Source organism: Heterocephalus glaber, unplaced genomic scaffold, assembly GCF_053883595.1.
Source record: "Heterocephalus glaber isolate CG9 unplaced genomic scaffold, H.glaber_assembly_v1.0 deba00001442, whole genome shotgun sequence".
NCBI classification, from domain to species: Eukaryota; Metazoa; Chordata; class Mammalia; order Rodentia; family Bathyergidae; genus Heterocephalus; species Heterocephalus glaber.
This window is the reverse complement of record NW_028258296.1, coordinates 47,968,719-47,989,556: the sequence shown is the minus strand read 5'-3', so window position 1 is coordinate 47,989,556 and position 20,838 is coordinate 47,968,719. Positions and strand designations below refer to the sequence as shown.

The 20,838-nt window shown below is 35.9% G+C and overlaps 1 protein-coding gene across 3 annotated transcripts in view; it reads right to left on the bottom strand.

Moving 5' to 3' along the window:
- Positions 1-20,838, bottom strand: part of Magi3 (membrane associated guanylate kinase, WW and PDZ domain containing 3) — a 259,223-nt gene that overhangs the window by 195,013 nt on the left and 43,372 nt on the right. The window lies entirely within an intron of this gene.

The window sequence follows — 20,838 nt, the reverse complement described above, 5'->3', positions numbered from 1 at the left end:
GCAAATATGAAGGAAATGCTAGAAAAAAACACCCAGAATCCCACCATACAGAAGAAACTATTAAAAACTGGGAATATTTTCTTCTCTTCATGCTTTATTTCGCAGGAGAATACACCTGACGATACTGCCCATTTCCACCTCCAAAACACCTCTCTTTACCTGATGTCTACTTCTTTATGAGGAACAAAATCTCAAGTATAGCGTTCCAGCAATGACCTTCACTATGACATCTTCAAGAACACTTGATATTTAAAGATGAGTTCTATGAACCATCATAAATGAGAAGGGCAAGATGGGTGGTTTTTAAATATACATTATACTGTGTATAATTTTCATTTAAGAACTTCAAAATCTATAGAGATTTGGCTATTTTCTAGAAAAGCATAAATGACCAAAACTAATCCAAGAAGGTGAAGAATATCTGAAGAAAACCAAACCAGAGACCAGAAAAATACAGCTTTAAAATCATTACAACAGGGCCTGGGGATTTAGCTCAGTGGCAGTGTGTCTGCCTTGGCTGGGGATTTAGCTCAGTGGCAATGTGTCTGCCTTTGCAAGTGCAAGGTCCTGAGCTGGATCCCCAGTACTAGGAGAAAAAAAGTCATTTACAACAAAGTTACTTTTAGAGGTTAAAGCCTACAAATGTGTCATCCTTATATAAAGTTTATCAGTTCATTGTATAGTTTACCATAATCCCGATAATAAAATTGAGTGTCTAATATAAAGGATAGATCAATTACACTTATACAGATATATTTTAAATTTTTTAAGTCACAAATTAAATGTTGATACTGAACTGAATCCATTGAAAAAATTGCCATTTACAAACAATTTATCCAGAATTTCTAGGATCTTATCTAATCTGGATGAACGTCCTTCCCAACGATTTAGAAATTTTAACCCCAAAATATTACAATGATGAGAAAAATATCAATCCAACCCCCAAAAGGTCTAGGTAAAATATGTTTTCTTAACATGTCATTTAAAGGTGGAAGCCTACACACAACACAGACACACATACATCCCACAAATGCAGTGTAACACAAAAGAGTTATTTCCTGCCTCAAAATGAGAATGACAATGAGAGGAAACTTACAACTCATGAATTGTCTAATTTTACCACTGTGATGTCACTCTCACTACCAACTCTGATCAGCGCCTTCTTAGACATTTCACTTGGACTACCTGTGTCATCACTAATCTTTTATCATCCAGTATATCACATAATTACCTAACCTGATATTGCAAAATTGTTTTGTTTTGGTACTGGGGATTGAATCCAGGGCCTCATGTACACTAGTGGAGTGTTCTACCACTGAGCTACATCCCAAGCCCTTTTAATTTAATTTTGAGCCTCCAGAGTAGCTGGGATTACAAGCATATGTGTTTGTCACAAGGCCTGCCCTTTTTATCTCAAGCAACTGTTTTTCAAAAAGTTTTAAAAATGCATTTACATCATAATGTTCTATGATGTTTATATGAAGTAACATCATTATTATTCTGGGCAGTCTTGTCACACCAATCAGAGAGCCATGACATTAGTTTCTGAAACATCATTCCTACTAATAGACAAGCAAAAAATATAGTTATGCACCATTAATTATTTATCAATTAAGCCATATTTCCAACCCAATATTTAAAAGAGTTTCTGACAAGTGTTTTCTTATGAGCTCACCAACACTGGTAACAATGTTAAAGGAGAATAATAGACTGAAATCTTCCAGTTATTTCAACTCCTAAGCACTAGTTTTGGTAAAAGAAAAGATCTCTACTAGAGTAACCTCATTACTCAAAAAAGAAGGGCCATTCTAATATTAAAATGTATTTCTTGTGGTACCAGCGCCTGCCTTGCAAGAGCAAGGTCCCGAGTTCAATCCCCAGTACAAAAATAAATAAGTAAGTAAATAAATGAATAAAATGTACTTCTTATTCTAGCCAGGCCTGGTAGCTGTCATCTGAGCACTCTGGAGGAGCCTCCCAAGTCTGAGCCCAGCCTGGGTAATACAGCAAGACCCTGTCTCAAAATGTTTAAAAGAAAAAATATATTTAAAACACTGGGGATGTAGCTCAATGAGAAAGCCCTTGGTTCAATCCCTAGCACTATGGGTGGTTGGGGGGACAACTAACTCTACTCCTTATTCTAATATACATCTTCAAGAAATCTGAGAAAATTAAGCTAAATTAGCTATATAGGCTCACATAGAAAAATCACAAAAAAATCCAGGTATAACTTTCAGCCTAAAGCAGTGGTGGCAAACCTATGGCACACATGTTATTTTTCTTTTAGGACAAAAAGATGTTAATGTATGAGTCATCTTTTTTCTAAACTAAAACCTCAATATTCAGGTTTAATTGCAGGGTTGGCACTGTGATAAATAACTGGGTTTGGGTTGCAGTTTGGGCACTCGTCTCTATAAGGTTCTCCATCACTGGCCTACAGAATTACTCAAAAAACAAGTAGCCATCTCCATATACTCCTGCACTGAAATATTCTTCTTGACACTATAAGCCCAATTAAATAAAATGATTAAAGGCATTATTTGTCTCTTGTTTACAAGTAACAGTCTACCTAAAATACTGTGACTATTACCAAAATGAGAACAAAACATATTCTTACTATAGCTGTAGTTTTTATTTTTAGTTACAGTAAACTTCTGCTATCCATTTATATGTGATTCTACTGAAATGTAACATTTGCATATTTTTAAAAGAGAAGCTCAGAATGCTATTTAAATTACACTTCTAGTACAAAGTGCAGTGGAAATGAACTCCCTCCAATTCTGTTTATCTGAAAACATCTTAATTTCTCTTTCACTTTGAAGGAAAGCTCTTTTGGATACAGGATTTTTAATTGACAGGTTTTTCTTTCCTGGTACTATTTTGAATAAGTCAACTCACAACCTTCTGATGAGAAATCTGCTGATGATAGCATTAAGAATTCCTTGTATGTGACAAGTTGCTTCTCTCACTGTTTTCAAGACTGTTTACGTATGATGACAATGTGTCTTAGTAGTATGATGATAATGTGTTTCAGTTGGGGTCCCTGAATTTGTTCTATTTGCAGTTTGTTAAGCTTTTTGGATGTTTGTACTCATGTTTTGTCACAGTTTTCAGCTATCACTCCTTCAAATATTCTCTCTTCACCTTTCTTTCTCTCTTCTCTTTCTAGGACTCTCATAATGTATGTGTTAGTCTGCTTGGTGTTGTCTACAGATCTCTTAAACTCTGTTCACTAGACATACAAACCTAATACTGAGGTTACTCTGGAAATCAAATTCTTCTCTTTCCTCACGGTTTGCTGGGTTATTTGGTTGTTTTATTTATCGCGGTAGGGCATCTCTGTGCCAAGATTTAGAAAATCTAACTTCTCTTCTGAACCTGTGACTGTCCCTGAGCATACGCAGTAACTTTTCAATCTTCCCCATAAATGGACTTGCTTCTGAAAGTCCTAGCCTTGAATGCCTAGTCCCAAAGTGGGGAAAGAAAAAGCTGAAGAAGGGGAGGCATCAGTCCTTTAAATCTCTGGAAGTTATTGCTGCCAGAGGGAAGGAGCTTGCAACAACAATGCAATAACCTACCCCTTTGCGCCTCTGTGATCAGAAGTAGCAATCCAAGAACAAATTCCCAATATTTGTAGGGAAAGGTGCTTTTTGCCCACAATGGCTCCTACAAACTAGGTCCAAGCTGCTTCTGGAATACCTGTACCACAGACTACCATGGGGTTAGGCGTAGGAGATATGTGTGGCTGCTACATCGTAAAGAGCTAAAATTGATCGAAAATAACCACAATTTATCACCTAAACTTCCCCTGGAAGTTGTAAGACTTCAACAGATTCCACAGCTCCAAAATAGTTATAATAGACAGATTCTGCTAGTGCAATTAGTGTTGTAGGTGAGGAGATAGTCCTGACACTTCCTACTCCAACATCTTCCCAGAGTCTCCTTTTGAGAGTTGCATGATTTTGTAAATATACTAAAAAGACACTGAAATATATACTATAAAAGGGTAAATATTACCATATATGAATTACATGTCAATTTTTAAAGAAGAAATTAACGAGCTGGGTGTGGTAACACATGCCTAATCCCAGCTACTTGGGAGGCTGAGGCAGGACTCTAGGTTTGACGCCAGTCTGGTCAACTTAGCAAGACCCTATCTCAAAATAAAATAAAAAGGTCTGGCTGGGAGTGTGGATCAGCATTCCCTGTGTTCAATCTCCAATATCACATAAAATGAAAGAAATGCATATACAAAAAGTACAGTCTATATATATTTTAAATGTTTTTATGACATAAAGTTTTCATTAAAAATGTCACAACTGACATTTCAAGTCATTATGAGGGCTGGGGATTTAGCTCAGTGGTTCTGCTGCCTGCCTCAAGTCACTATGACATTTCAAGTGTATCCAGCACAGCTTCAGATTCAAAAGCACTTTAATAAGAAAAGTCCCAGCCATGCATGGTGGCACATGTTTGTATTTCCAGCATTCTGGGAGAATGAACCAGGAGGATCCCAAGTTGGAGCCCAGCCTGGGCATCTTAGTGACTTGGCAAGACCCCGTCCCAAAATAAAAAATAAAAAAGGGACTGGGGATGGATGTAACTCAGTGCAAAGGGCTGAATTGTCTCTACTGCAGAAAAAAAATAAAAAGAGCTGAGGACTAGGCATGGTGGTGCATGCCTAATAATCTCAACACTCTGGGAGCTTGAGGCAGAAGGCAAGCCTGGGCAAATTAGGAAGACCCTGTCTCAAGGGAAAAGAGAAAAAAGGGCTGGGCATGTGGTTCAATGTGAAGGCCTTGGTTTAATCCCCAACACTGCCTCACACCAGAAAAAGCTGAGGATGTAACTTAATGGGAAGGCCTTGGGATTCTCTCATACTAGAGAGGGAAGAGAAGGGAAGCAGAGGCAAGAGGAGGGGAGGGGAGAGGGTGAGGGTAAAGGTGAGGGAGGGACAGAGAGAGGTAGGGAAGACAGGTAGGGAAAAAGAGAGAAGGAGAGACAGAGGCTCAACTTAAACAAAATCAAGAATGGGGTTTGCCTGTTTCACAATTCTCTTAGGAAGAATCATGAATCACTAGTACTTTTTTTTTTTTTGGTACCAGAGATCGAACTCGGGACCTTGCACTTGTGAGGCAGCAGAATCACTGAGCTAAATCCCGGACCCACTAACACATTTTAAATATCATAAATGATCCTGATTACAGACTTATGTAAGATAATTTTTAAAACAAACTTTTCAAAAAATAAACTAGTTGTGAGTCAAATTTCTAACAAGGAATGCATGACTACTAACTTTTAGTCTATCACAAAAATGTCTAACAGTATATGCACTATGTCTCAATTCCATTAATTCTCTTCTAGGGAATAAATATAGGAACCTAGAACAATTGTATATAATAATATCTTAAAATCTTAATTCAAATTAATAGAACTAGATGACTATGAACTAGGTAAAAGTGTGTGAATTATTCATATATTAAAATAATTTTTATTACTACAACACAGAGTAATTCATTTTAATTCTAGCAAACTATACCAAATTGCTAAGCCAAGAACCTACCATTTGCCTAGGTCTACCTCATTAAGGTCAGGGTTAGTAACTGCTCAACAACTATTCGCTGAGTAGTTACTATGTCCACTGTAAGATAAGGAATAGTTTCCACACTCTCATATTACAATATAAAGTGGGAATGAACAGATAATAAAAGTGAGGACAGATTATAAATGGTGAGGATCTTGTATTTTAACCTACAGGTAATGAGGAAACCATAAAACAATCTGAGTTATCTGCTAGGTCAGATAAAATGAGACACAGGGACACAATTGGGAGGCTAAGCCAAAAGATTAACACTAGGATGATAGGGAACCTAAACTAAGGTAATGGCAGAGGAAGGACAAGTGAGTAAAAACTTTGAAGTCTTACTGAGGAACAGAATCAATTGAACACAGAGAAAGCAATTTTATCTAGAGGTTAAGACTTAAATAGTCTTTGAAAGCAAACAGTCCTGGTCAGAAGTTTGGCTCTGACTCATCCCAGATGAGTACACTGACTGGGCAATGACTTCATCTCTAGATCCCTACATCCTCCATGAAACAGGGATAATAACAGTACTACATGTCATAGGGTTGTCAAGAGATTGAATTAGAAGAGAATGCATGTTAAACACTTAGCATGATAAACAGTGGGCCCTCTGAAGTAACAGGAAATAACAGGAAAAACAGGAATAACTGTAGATAAATAAATATAGAGACTAGCTAACTACTTTAGCTTGAGGTCTATAGACAAAATTTGTGTATCTGGAGACTGGTAAATAGAACAATAGGATTAGTGAAAGTTAATTAAATAAAAAATAAAGATTTCTACCTGTCAAAGGCCTTAAATACCATGCTTAAGGATCAGGACCAGTATTCGATTTAAAAGTCTACTTAGAATGCATCTATTATGTCAACCTTTTTACTTCTTAGATGAGGAAACATCACAAAAAAGTCAAAATTCATACCACCCACAGATACACACAGCATGAGCTCATTAATATATGAAATACTACTCATAGTTTTCTTTTGCCTAACAAAAGCATGCGCTATGTGCATGACCTTCTCATTGGCCTACCTCTCCAGTTTTCTTGGGTTTTTTTGAGACAGAATCTCACCAAAGTCACTAAATTGTCCAGGCTGAACTCAAACTTAGATCCATGTGTGACAGGCTTGGTCTCCGGGATGGCAGCACCGGGAGGTGATGAATTTGGGGGGATGTTGGGCCTGTTGAGAAATCCTTAGGTCACTGGAGATAGATATCCTTTTAAGGGGGATTGTGGGGCCCCAGGACCCCCTTTGTATTATGTTGTAATATATGGTAATATGGAGTATGGGAGTTAACATCTTTTTATTCCTTGCATTACGGTTTCTCTCTGCTTCCTAGCTCATGAGATGTAAACAGTTTGTTCACCACATACTCTCACCATGATGTGCTACTCTCAGCAGACCTGGAATTTCCAAAATCATGAATTTAAACTAAACCTTTTCTATTTATAAGTTAATTACTTCAGAAATTTCATTATAGAAATGGAAAAATCCCCATCCTTAAAATAAAGGCAAATTTGAAATTATTAAGATAAAAATTAAAAGTATTTAATGCAAAGCCCCGCCTCTGCTAAAAGAAGACCATGACAATAAGGGTTAATAATAATCTAGCAGCCGTGGTATTATTACGGCTACTAAGTTAGACAGAAATTAATATACAGTCAGAGAGGGACTGGGCTCTCCAGGAAGTCAGAATTGTAGATGGAGCCGCATGTGAAGAACAGTCCTCAAGATAAAGATGCAATGGCCAGGCCGACAGGCCTCCCTAAGGAATAAGCAGTAACGTGGAATTATTCTGTAATCAGCACTACCTTGTCCAGGAAGTGCAGATAGGCATCAGTTGCCCAGGTGGGTGACCAGAGCATCCAGACCCATCCCTTCCCAAAAATGCCTTTGTTCTTTCCACATACCCTTGCTACGTGACTTGTTTCCCTATTGGATCAATATTACCTAAGCAGCTATACTTGTAATCCTATAGGTTGATTGTAGTTTGACCCAAACTATACCGACATTGTGACTGTGCTGTATAAATTATCCCTGACAAAAGGCCTCAGTGGCTACCCACTTTGGGGACCACTCCTGTCTCAGGAAGCCATCTTTCAATAAACCTTCCCTACTCCTAACCTCCAAATTGTTCCTTCTAATTTATTCTTCAATTTCAGGGGACATGAACTTGGCACATCTGACATCTAACAGGCTGAGAGTTGTATTTCTCCTATATCAGTATAATAAAGACTTTAACCACAATTAAAAGTCTTTCAGGGGCTGGGGATTTTAGCTCAGTGGTGCCCATGCCTGCCTCGCAACCAGGCGCAATGTCCTGAGTTCAATTGCTGGTTCTAAAAAAGAAGAAAGAAAAAAAGTCTTTTTTCAAAAGTAAATTACAGAATTTTATGAAAACTCAAATGCCTTCCATGTGCTAGAATTTTCTCTTTAATGATATGACAAATTTTAAGAGAATTTGTTTTAAATGATAATTTTAAAATTAGTTTTAATCAAGTAAATATATTTTCTAAAATATTGTGTTATAGATATCCAATTAACATTTGGTTTTTTCATTTTGAAAAATATGATTATATAACAAGTTATAAGCAGCTTCTTTTCTGTAATCCTCTGTAAGACCCTGATTAATAAAGATACTGTGTGAATTTAACGGAATATCTAGAAGACCCTGTAGCGAGCAAGTTTCTAAATGTCAGTAATGACTCCTACTTTTCCTCTTATTCTTTTCTTTTTCTTCTTATACTTCACTCCTTTTGTAACAGGAACCTAGACAAGACCCGCAGGTGCTTAATGTGTAACTAAAAGCAGAACAAAGTTTGACATTTCTACTTTTATTTTATGTCTGTCTCCTTTATTACCTTAAAACTTCGGTCAGATCCCTGCTCAGCTCCGAACCTAAGCATATAAATCACTTAAGCAGTACCTGTCTAAAAACTGGTAATATAAGGTTTATTAGACCTACATTTACCTAGCCTGTTTTATCTCCCTTCAACACTAAGGACACCAAGAAAAGACTAACTAAGGCAATTTAAGGGATTTGCAGGGACATCCAACTGCCAGCTTTTATAATGTCCAGTTTTGGACCCCTGCAGCGATGCCTAGAAATCTCCAATCATTTTCCTAAACCTGCAGTCAACTGAGACTCCAGGAGAAGCAGAGCATTGCATGATGAAGTCATCCTTGCTGCAGGAGCTATAACCTCACACAGGAACCAAACTGTCCCCTTAAGGGATGACTGCTCTCCCAGAATGTGGCAGAAGAACCAGTCCTGAGATACAGATCAACCAGCCCACAGCTTGACCAAGATTACCTAACTGCCAGCTAGGCAAATCCCCAACCCCTGCCTTTGTTTGTTCCCCTATTCTATAAACCCCAAGATTTCTGTCAGTCACAGTCCCTCAAAGACATTTGGGGGGGGGCTGGTACTAGGGTTTAAATCCAAACCCTTCCCACTATGCTACATCTCCAGCATTTTAAAAACTATTTTTCAAATTTTTGAGGCAAGGTCTTGCTAAACTGCCCAGGCTGGACTGGAAATTGTAATTCTCCTGCCTCAGCCTCCCCAAGTGCTGGGATTACAGGTGTATACCACTGCACCCAGTAGAAGACATCTTGAACCTACTCATCTGTCCTCTTGGCATGGCTGCTGATTAAAAGTGCCTTCACTGCCCCTCACCACTGCTGTCTCCCTGACTAACATTTGTGATGAGAGGCTGTGCCTGGTCTGTTTGGACCCCTGAAGCCAGGGCTTTTGGCCCTAAAGGTCTAGACACACTTTCATTCTTTCTGTCTATTTCTTACCCAAGTGCCTAAGGTATTGACAGATTGATGTTTAACCAAAACAAAGTTTCTCCTTAGTCTTCAACAATGCAAACATTACTGTATTCTGTACATAAAATGTTTTCAACTCTAATCAGAAGCAACATTATATGAGGCAATTGCTTTTTTCTTTACAGGTACTGGGACTGAATGCAGGGCCTTTTCATTGACCTATATCCTCATCCTTTATTTTTTATTTTGAGACAGGGTCGTGTGAAATTGCTAAATTGCCCAGGCTGGACTTAAACTTGTGATTCTCCTGCCTCAGTCTCCCAGAGTGCTGGAATTACAAGTGTGCACTACTATGCCCAGCTAGAATCAAAATTTTTATAGATATCATAACCAAAACAATAACATAAATTATGTGGGATGCTTAAGGTCCTCATAATTCTGACATTTTAGTAAAGAAATAAATTACATATAAAAAATGAATATTCTAATAAAAAATCTCTCCTGATCTATAATGTTCTAAGAATTTCTATCTTCAGAAGTTGTTAAACAAAGACAAGAGTATGTTTCAATTTATTGAAGATTATTTGTCACAGGAATAAACACCAAAGTTTATGAAGTTTTTCTGCAGCCTAATTTAGTCATGATGACACATCAATGAATGCTTTAGTTTTCATTTTATTTTGAGCCAAATTATATTGGTCTTGATTTCTATAAAGTTTAAAGGTATTTCATTATATCTCTAAGAAAATTCCATGGTGCAGTCTGCAATGTTTCTAAACACCGCGGAAGAAAATTGTCAAAGCAAAAAAAAAAAAAAAAAAAAAAAAAACCAATTACAAAGAGTTGATGTAACATATAGAAACAATGTATGGCTATAAATTTTTCACTCTTTGGTGCTGTAGGAGAAGCTGAGATGGAAGATTATTTGAAGTACTGAAGAGTGAACATTTAGTCTAAGTAGCCCATCCCTAAAGGCTTTGGTACAGTGGTAAGCATAGCTGCCTTCCCAGAGGGTTTACCAGGTATTCAATGCAAGAGGGAGGACTTTTAAGATAAGACAGCCCTTCCTTCTCTGACAGAAGACCTGAAGGGTCTGACAGAAGGGTCAACAACGTCAGTACCTTGTAGTGAAATGGCCACTCATCTAATTCTGGCAAAGAATCATTTCAAAAGAAATTTTAAAAATAACTAATAGATTTGACCCGAAAGAATGTAAAGAAAGCTTGAACAAAACAAAGACAAAAATCTGTTATGACACACAAAAGAGCTAATATAAAATTACATAGACATATTACACCAAATGTAGTTTATTTTACTGACATAACATCTTTCACTAAATCAAAACACTGAAACTACTGATTTAGTCCTAACATTTGAGGACAAAGACTCTAACGTGTTAATCTATTTTTTGAAGTGACCTTGCTATGACTTACACACAATAAAATCAACTTTTTAGTAACACAGATGGTAGACTAGACATTGCCAATGTTTCAGGCTTAGAAAATGCTTTTAATTTTTTTTTTATTTCCCCATGCTGTGTTTATTGCTTTACATATGTCTCTGACTGCCAAAGAATTGTTAACTAATCGGCATGAGATTCATTTTGTTAGTACACAGCTGGGTACTTTAGTCATACAACATCTGCTTCTCAACATATCTTTTGCCTTTTCTTCATTTAAAAACAGTTTCTAAAAGTTGTCACGGTAAAGTTTACATGTTCCCTCTCAGTATTTGGAAGCTGAAATTGGTAAACACCATTATGTTTATTATTACTATATAAAATTATCAGTGGCTTCTGAATGATTAAAAGCATTCAGTGAATCTAAGAATTAGGAAATCTGGCTTTAACATCAATTTCTAAAACAATATAGTTGAGGCAAAGAAGGAAATTCACTAAGAGCCACGCAATAATCAAATACTATTCTCTACATATATATTTAAGCAGACTGAAGACATAATGGAACAATAACTGAAGATTCAAAATGTTAATGTTAGAAAGTATTGAGTACCCATAGGAAAAGAACATATTTCATTCTGCAGCCAAGACTCAAAATTTATTATATTTTTAACTTTCTCATCGTAGAGGGAGTAATCAGAAAATGAATTATTCATGCCCTTATCTTCTCTTGTTTTTTCACTTTGGATAAATGTATGTTAGAACAGCATCCCACCAAGGTACAGAAAGGTGAAACTCAAACACAGGTCATTCAGCTCATGATATATCCTATTCCAAATACATGTTTTTAAATTGGCTGAAAGTCATAAAGTATTTCTCTATGGAATAATGTACAAGGGTAGTTAGATCTCAGGCCATTCTTATAAGCCAAAATGTAGTTGAACTAAGAGTAACAGTAGTACACAACCCAAATATTCCTTATACCACTCTTTCTATGACAAAATTCAATCCAGAATCCAAATGAACATTTGAGTAACAAGTCTTCCTAATCATTGGCAAAAGAGCAAGAGTTCTACAGTTTAGTTTCTCTTTTCTTTTCCAATCAGCGAAAAATCAACAGGATGAGAAAGCAGAAGGTCTAACAATTGTGGAAAGTTATGATAAGAATCTGGGTGGTAGGAGGCAACACAACAGAAGATCCCACTGTTTTCACTGATCTGATAACTTGCAAGGGAAGTCTCAAACATGAGATATTAGGGAAGAAGTGGCCTCAAGAATACTATCATGTTTGAGCACTTGATGCTGAAGCAGGAGATCCAACACCCACCACCACCCAAGCAAGCAGCAACCAACAATCAGAGGTCCATCGGTGTTAAGAGATGTTGTTACAGACTGTCTAGTAGTAGTTGCTGTTTTTTGGTGTTTGGTGTCAAGTGATGAGAAAAGGAAGGGACAACAGCATGGCAAAGGTCCAAAAAGGAAAACTATGTATTTCAGGAACTACAAGTAAATTAAGGAAAGTTGGAGCTAACAATGACGAGTAACAAGAGAAAGGGTCAGAGTTAGAAGAGGAATAGACTATGAAAGTCTTTTAAAAGAATGTCTGCCAGTGAGGGTAGAGGGGGTATATTGGGAAAGAATTGTAGGTAGTCAATAGTACAAAGAGAAGAAATAAGACCAGTCCTTTAGCTTCTAAACTGTAACTACAGTGCTCTAACATACAAGTGAAAAAAAAATTAATTCTATATGCTTTTGAACTGAAAGTTACTGAATATACTATTTTAATGTGTTACTCAATGTATACAAAGGTAGCTAGAGAACTACTTCAGCTAATGCCAAACATAGTTCAATAATAATAGGGGAATAAAAAAACATTATGCAATTCTTATTTATGTTCTACCTTCTTGTCTTCTCTATTATCTAGGTGGGAAAAAAAGACTAAAAAACACAAATTAATCAGACTGATGAGACAGACAAGAAAGAAAAAGGAGGGAAGCAAGGCTCTATAATAATCAAGATATTTAATTAGTTACAAGTCATTGAAGTAGTAATCAGTTTAAAAGGTAACATATACTTGCTCTAATTTCAATTTTATTCTTATTAAATATTATAGATACACATGAGTTTAGTTCCATGCCTGTTTTGAGGGACAATAGGAAAAGATTGCAAAGAAATTAAAATTTAAACATACTAACATTAAACAACAGTATATAAAAACTAGGCTGAGCATGGGAGAAGAGACAATAATCAAAGGAAAAAAATGAGATTAAAAAAAAGCATTTCTAAGACTTTGCTTTTAAAGTAGCCTGAAAATATCTGCTAGAATATTAATTTTTATTCTTATATAACATCTTATATTAATGTCATGTTCAAACAATTCTTTAGAAGGATATTCATCTTTATAAAAGTTAAACTTCTTTAGGAGAAAAAAAAGACCTATGCACTCATCTTTACATATATAATAATAAATAGACAGACACATACACACATACTGGGAAGAAAGAATGAACAAAACATAGAAACTAATTCATCTAGTCAAAATAAACAGAGTAATATGTAATTATTGCCTTGCCAAGGGATAGCTTTGAGTCTAGGAACTCCTGCAGTGTAAAATGGAAATAGATCTTTTAAATTTCTTTAGATTGCTCCTTAAAACTTTCAAAAATCAAAATTTTAAGAATGACTTCAATGTAATATAAGTTGGGCAGTTACAATTCCATTCCCCAAAGCAGTCTGACCACACACACAAACACACACACACACACACACACACACACACACACAATGTTTGTTCATTAAAGAAAAGAAGCATGAAATGAGAAAAAAGTAGCATTTAGTACCCTCATTAACTATTTACATGACTGAGTTTAATGGTTAAATAATACTTTCCATTTAAGTATATGAAAAAATTAAATGCCTCAGATGGCCTACCTTTTCATTTTGAACGCTTTAAATCTTCTTGCTGATCTCTAGATTAATTTTATTCTTGTTTAAATAAAAAATATGGAGTAAACAATTTTTACATGCTGTTTACTTAGGTGTGTAAACATGAGCTGCTTCATCATTCTTATAAACCTATTGGCCATTTGAAAAACCTTCTGTTTTTATCTAATGTTTTCACATCTTAATTTGGTCTTCTATACATAAGATATATATATATACACACACATATGTATATGATAATTGTATGATTACATTTATATGGGTATATTTCTTATATAACATAATGGAATTATAAAGACTTTAATGAGAATGACTGTTATTCAGCCCTTTAATCACATAACTTTAATAATTTATATTATTTGATAAAAAAATCTAATAAGCATTCATTTTGAATTTCTTAGATATTAAATAGTACATCTGACATAACTTTCATGAGGTCCCCATACATGTTATTCAGTGGTCATTTCCAAACACTGAATTCAGTTCCCACAAATTCATTAAAATAAATTTAAGACTCTTAAAGATTCAGAGTAATAACTAAATACTATTATCTTCTCCAAAATTCCATCATTTATGAAAGATCTACAGCCTCATGCTTTCAATTCAAAATACTGGAATTTCATTTGCTACCTTTTTCAGAATGGTCAAGTGGGATGCTAGAAAAGGTTAAAACCATTTCAGTTCTTCTTTGTTCTCTCTCTTCCTACTTGACCAATATTTATATCCTAACCTGAATTTTTCAAATCCTAGGAATTTAGGTATGAAAGCATAACTGCACATATCAACTATGCTTAATCTCTCTCTCTTATACCACCACCTTGTTAATCACTCAAAAAATGTTTATTAAATGAACAGCTGAACCAAGAATGAAATAAATGATGTGACTAATAATATGCTAAAAAGAAGCATACTATTTTTCTAAAGGTAATAAAGTACTTCTCTAAATTGCCCTTTCCTTCATTTCTGCAGGTATCAATTTATAAAAATCATGTGCATATTTTCAAAATGCTTCAAGAAGGTTAGCAACTGTGAAATAGATACTCCCAAATTTACACATTAGTACTTCTAAGCATAAAATGGAGAGGAAAGTATTAGTATGTTCATAATGAAAAAATGTTATTATATGTTCTTATTATGCTGAGGGTCCAAAATTCATTTAGCCATTTAAAAGTCAGTCAAGAATAATCATCTTGGGTGAAATTCAATGGAACAAAAAGCCAAAGGGGCTAATACTATGAACAAATGCTTATTAAGTGCCCACTATGAATTTGGCACTATACTAAATACTAAAATCTAATTTCCCTTGAGGAAAAAGAATTTAGAACTTCAAGTCTAAATTCTAAAATATGTAAGATATATTATCTGTAGAGATGGAGTACTAAGGGGGAAAAGTAAATAATCAAGAGAACAGTGAACTACTAAGCAAAATAGTATATGAATTTCATTATAAAGACATAGTATGCTTAGTTTGTAAAACTCACACATTGTGCAACAACTAAAGATGTAACTATAAAAGTCAAATGTGGGGCTGGGGATTTAGCTCAGTGGCACCATGCCTGCCTCGAAAGCACAAGGTCCTGAGTTCAATCCCTGGTACAACTCCCCCCAAAAAAGTCAAATGTGATGCAGTAATGATAAAAATTTTGTAAGAACAGAACATAAAAAGACTCATGGGTGAAAAATGACTTGGAGCCAAAACGAATAAGCAAACTCTAATATCCTAATCTTTCTAAAAAAGGAATATTACAAAAAATACTACTTACATTCTTCCATGAATGCAAGAATCTTCCTTGTTTCTTTCTAGCACTAAATAGAGTCCCTGACACACAGTAGGCATACAATAAATAATTGCTGAATAGAAACAGATAAATAAGACACTAATCCTTGGCTTCAATACCTAAGGAGGTAACATGTCACGTGGGTTGCCAACCCCTGACCTATACCTCAGCAAAATTGTCTTACTGACCAAAAAGCCTAAGTGAGCTAGCTCAGCCAGGACAAAAAAAAAAAAAAAAACACCCACTAAATCCAGGACATATTGTCAATTTACAGAATCATGAATTAAATAAGTGATTTTTCTTATTTGTCACTACCTTTTAGGGTGGTGAGTCAATCATCAAAAATGTGCTGATAGACTATCTTTAGTGCTTAGAATAGCACCTATAACTTAGGAGGAATTCACTAAATAAATGTTTTGTGAACATAATAATGAATATACCAGTCACGATAACGGCATTCTTGTGCCAGGGTTTACAAACTCAAAGGCCTACCAGGACCAGACAAGCAAATTTATTAAATGAAGTGGTCACTGTAGAAAATAAATTAGGAAGTAGTGGAAGAGAATACCTGAGAGACCACTAACAATCCTATGAAGGACAAAGGCAATGGGAGCATGAATAGAAAACAAGGAATAACATCTACAGTATTTACAGAAGAATGAAAAGATTTAGGAAAGATTGTACTGGGAAAAATTCAAGATCCAACATATTTTGTCTGCAAGTGACCACTTTAGAATCAAAGAACTACCCCTTTCAATAAATGGTGCTGGGACAATTGCATATCTACATGTAACAGGAAGGATTTGGATCCCTACCTAATATTACACACAAAAATTAACTCAAAATGGACTACAGACCTAAATGTAAGAGCTGAATTATGAAACACTTTGAAAAAAATATAAATCTTTGTGATCTTGAGTCAGGCAATGATTTCCCAGCTATGACACCAAAAGTGTAAGGTAAAAGAAAAAATTATATATTGAACCTAATTAAAATTTGAAACTGTTATGTTATAAAACACACCATTCAAGAAAGTCAGAAAAGCATGCTACACAAATCCATAGATAGGAAGTAGGTGAATGGTTGCCATGGGATGAAAGAAGTAAGAATGGGGAGGGACTGCTAGTTGATCTGAGGTTTCCTTTAGGGCTGAAGAAAATGATCTGGAATTAGTAGCAATGGTTCTACAACCTTATAAATATACTAAAAACCACTGAGATGTACATTTTAAAGGGGTGAGTTTTATGAAATGTTAATTACATCTAAATTTTAGAAAAAGAAGATAAAAAAAACAACCCACAGCTGGGGTAAACATCTGTAATCATATATCTGATTAGACAGTTTGTATCTGAAATACATAGAGAATTCTTATAACTCTAAATGGGCAAAGGAAGGCATATAGATGGCAAACAACCATATGAAAAGATGCTCAACATAGTCATTAGGGAAATAAAAGTTAAAAATAAATTAAATACCATTTCTCATCCACTAGATAATCAGAAGGACAATATCAAGTGTCACTATGACTGTAGAGAAATTATACTTTGTATTTTGCTGGTTATGTATAAAATGGTGCAGCCACTTTGAAAAATAATTTGGCACTTTCTTTAACAAATTAAACATCGAGGGCTGGGGATTCAGCTCAGTGGTTTCACCGCCTGCTATGCAGGCACAAGGACACAAGTTCGATCCCCGGTACCAAAAAACACCCCCAAAAACAGAAAAACAAATTAAACATCGAGGCTAAGGATTTAACTCAGTTGGTAAAGTGCTTGCCTAGCATGTGTAAGGCCCTGGGTTCAATTCCCAGCACCACAAAAAAGAAAAGTTAAAAAAATACGTATAGATTTACCATATGACCCAACAATTCTACACTTGAATATCTACCCAAAAGAAATAAAAATGTCAGAATACAAAATCAACACATTAAAATCAATAGCATCCCTGTACCCTAATAATGAGCCTCCTGAGAAAGAAGTCAGGAAAACAATTCCATTTGCAATAGCTTCAAAAAAAATTAAATACCTAGAAATAAATCTAACCAAGGAAGTGAATGCCCTGTATAATGAAAATTACAGAATTCTGAAGAAAGACATTAAAGAGGACATTAGAAAGTGGAAAGATATTCCTTGTTCCTGGATTAGAAGAATATTATGAAAATGATACTATTATCAAAAGTGAACTATAGTTTTAATGCAATGCCTATTAAAATACCAACAACATTCCTTACAGAACTAGAAAAAAAAAACTTTCAAATTTCTATGAAACCAGAAAAGAACCCAGAATAGCCAAAGCAATAATGAGCAAAAAGAGCAAAGCTGAAGGCATTATGATACAGGATTTCAAGTACAAAGCTCTAAGAAAACAACATGGCATCAGCACAAAAACAGACACATAGCACAATAGAATAGAACAAAAGACAGAAACAACCACATATACCTACACCCATCTGATTTTTGACAAAGGGGCTAAAATGCTACAAAACAGCCACCCTCTTTAACAAATGGTGCTGGGAAAACTGGCTGTCTACTTGCTGAAGATTTAAATTAGATCCCTCTCAGCTCGTCTAAAATCAAGCTAAAATGGATCAAAGACCTAGACAGAAATACTATAAATTTGATTGTGGTGATGATTGTACAATTCTATAACCATTATTAAAATTCACTGACTTGTACAATTAAAACAGGTGAAGTTTATGTTATGTGAATCATACCTTAATAAAGCTGTTGACGAGAAAAGAATCAGCAAGATCTGGTAAATGATTAAGAAAATACTGCACCTAGATTTTTGACTTAAACAACTCAGGTGAACAGTTACCCTTATCTGAAAAGGCAAGGTGCCAACAGAAAGAGTAAGTTTATTTGGGGGGTGGTAATGAATTTAGTTTAGGGCATACCACACATTACATATTAATTTAACAACACCCAGCTGATGATGTCTAATAAAGCAATAGGAAAAACAGATTTAAGATTCATTCATTCAATAAATGTGTACTGACAACAGTGGGCCAGGAACCATATTTTGTCCTAGAAATGTGCAGTAGATATTCAGATTTAAACAGAACCAGCCACCCCCGCCTCCTGTTTTCATGGAGTTCAGTGAGGTGAAACCCTAAAAGGAGAAAAATTCTTGGATAAATAGATAATTGAGACAGATCAACACAGAGGTGACAGGTTATTCCTGGTGTGATTGAATTCACAATGAATGAAGAGTATAAAAGGAAGAAAGAGGGCCAAGGACTCTGACACAGATTAATATGATGGCACACAGAGGAAACAGAGCCATGAAGGAGACAGAAGACCAATCACAGAGATAAAAGGAAGTAACTTTTGCTCAAGAAAAGAGTTCAAGAGGGCCGGGGATGTAACTCAGTGGTTCCACTGCCTGCCTCACAAGCCAAGGTCCCGAGTTCGATCCCGAGTACCAAAAAAAAAAAAAAAAGAGAGAGAGAGAAAACAGTTCAAGAAAGAGGGAAAAAGTGAGAAAATACATTTGAATGGATTTGATTTAGCACTTCATTAATTTAACAAATAGTTTTGGCACACATTGTATCATGGGTACTTTGCTTTTATTCTGAGTGAAATGCAGAAGTCACTGCAAAGATCTGAAGAGAAGAGTGAAAAACTAATCAATCAATCCATGACTGGGCGGTGGCACACACCTGTAATCCCTGCACTCTACAAGTTGCGGCAGAGGATTGCTGCAAATTACAGGCCATCCTTGAATACAAAGAGTTCAAGGCTGTCTTAGTCAATTAATTGAAGAATGACATGACTTACTACTTTAAAAGAGTCACTAAGGGTGCTGTCATGAAGAGATCAATAACACAATGACAAAAACTGAAAGACCAGTTAGGGAGCTCCTTCAGCAAACTGATCAAAAATGACAGTGAAAGCAGTGTGGAGTGGTCAGATTCCAAATAAATTGTAAAGGCAGAGCCAACAGAAATTCCTGATGGGATTGCATGTGAGCTGTGAGATTAACAAGTAAATTAGAGATTATTGTAAAATATTTGGCCTGAACAACAAGAACTGCTGTCAAATAGAGGAAAGGCAGAGAGCAGAAGTTCACGTATGGACACATTAAAATTGAGAAGTCTATTAGAGATCTGAGTGAAGACAACAAATACCATCTAGATAACAGAAAAAGCCATTCACAGTGAGTAGCTAGGGAGAGTGGAACCAGCAAAACAGAATGAAAAGGAACAGTAAGTATAAAGGAAGAAAACCAAGGAAAGTGATATCTCCAAAACCAAGAGAAGAAAGCATATTGAAGATGAAAGAGTTCTCAATTTACCCTTGGATTTCTCAATCAGGGTTATTGGTCCCCTCGGGGAGCCATTGCCAATGCCTTGAGACATTTTTAATCATCACAGCTGAGGGAAGTAGATGCTCCTGGTATCTAGTGGAAAGGCGTCCAGCACAATGCAAAATGTATTATGCACAAGGATGCCCCTCCACTGCCAGGTGACATTCAAACCTCTCTGCAAAGTGTACAACTTTAGCCCTCTAGGAGGATGGCAAAAGTGCCCCCAAATTTTAACTGGCAAGCAAGAAGTAAGTTACCCATGAGGGTACCAACAAAACTCACTAGGCAACTGCCCATGAGGACATCAGAGGAACATGCTTGAAGGTTACCTGAAGGATGCTAATAAAACTCACTGGACAGTGAGCTTCACGGTGCCTCCTATGACCTCTCTGCAGGCTGAGGGCCAAAGAGCAAGGAAAGGGAGAACACACCAGACCTAGGGGCAAAGCCCCTGCCTCCTCTAGTGTCCCTCCAGCACCCTCTACTGAAAAAATTTAATTGTGGCAGCTGGCAGAGAATGCTTTGGGGTAGAAGACAAGCCAGTGCTGTGAAGGACAGATTTAGAGCTGAGAAGCAATAAACTGTTCAATGGCATGTGCTCCCACTCCATTTCTCACAAGGACTTAAAGTGGTCACAAGTTTAAAACAAGCACATCCAGAAAAACCAGAGATAGTATAAGAAGATACACAGTTATTAAAATTGTTCTATACATTCTGACTCAATCTATGTGATTATATTTCTAAATAATTATAATTACTTGTGAGTTTTTGGAAAATAATAAATTTAAGCTCATCTTTTAAAGTGAAACTTACTTTCAACCATATACACAAACGTTAAAAAGATGGCAACGTAAGTATGAATTTGCAGTTCTCTAGTTTATTGTCATCTACGTTTGTATTCTGCAAATTTTCTTATATAAGTATGTATTAGTTTTTAAATTGGTGATACTAAACTTTGGGGGGGAGGGGGTACTGGGGATCGAACTCCAGTCCTTGCGCTTGCACAGCAGGCGGTGAAACCACTGAGCTAAATCCCCAGCCCTAAAATTTTTTTGA